The following is a 1116-nucleotide window of genomic DNA, read 5'->3' on the forward strand; positions in this document are numbered from 1 at the left end:
GGGATTTTATATAATTAAGAAATTCATTAGAAAAGATGTATTATTTATTAGGTGACATTCTTAGAATTATTGTTACAAGTTATAAATATGGTAACATGTTTTTAAGTAGGTGCATATCTGTTATAAAGAGTATTTACATTAAATAAAAGATCAGAAAGGATATGGGAAGTTTATAAGTATAAAATTTTTAAGTATGAACTAATGCATGAAAGCATTAAAATGACTGCATCAGCTATCTCTTGATCTGAATTAAAAGTGCTTTATGAGAATTATCTATTTTTCACAACTTAAGAAAATGAACTCCCTGGCATTATTTTATCTATATTACATGTAAATATCATGTTTCTTGATGTGGATGTAGTTTAATGAGACAAATATGCTCCCATTGTATTTATCATGCTTAACAAACCTTAAGAGTCTTATTGCCTGAAAATAGGTCCTCAAACACAATCTTATAGTTTCACAATTTGACATATAACATTGAAAAAATTATGACATAAACATCAATTATAAACTCCTGAATTTTGACATACATTATGGAGGAACATTATTTTACTCAGATATAAGATTTGTCAAGAGATAAATGTTGAGATTATATTAAAGTATTCAGATTTTACAAAAGAATTATACTTTTTAATAACTTAGAATATTATTAGAATTTCATGGTATTGGATTATCTAATTATTAAAATACCATAGTGCAAAATTAAATATTATTTTAAAGATATTTTATTAATATCATTTTTTAAAAATTTAGATGCATCTATATTTCAAAGAAAATTATATATTTATATTTTAATTGTTTTGGTATTATTCAATATTTCTGTGCTTGTGTAAGAGCTGAGACTTCAAAAGGAAGTATCCTGAAAAAGAAAGTAATGAATTCTGGGTTGGAATCAAGTACAAATATTCAGGGGTTTTATCATCTCAGACAAGCTGACTATTTGATATATGTCAGAGTGTTCATTAACTCAGAATAAGAGTGAATTTCTGCAAAGAGTTGTTTTAAGATAATTTGTAAAGCTTTTTTATTTGTTCTTGGAATAGATTAAATACACACTATGTGTGTCTTCTTCTTAGCAAGTGGTTATTTCAAAAAGTTAATGTTAAATAGCCA

Source organism: Otolemur garnettii, unplaced genomic scaffold (assembly GCF_000181295.1).
Source record: "Otolemur garnettii isolate 467f Iridium unplaced genomic scaffold, OtoGar3 scaffold00246, whole genome shotgun sequence".
Classification (NCBI taxonomy): domain Eukaryota; kingdom Metazoa; phylum Chordata; class Mammalia; order Primates; family Galagidae; genus Otolemur; species Otolemur garnettii.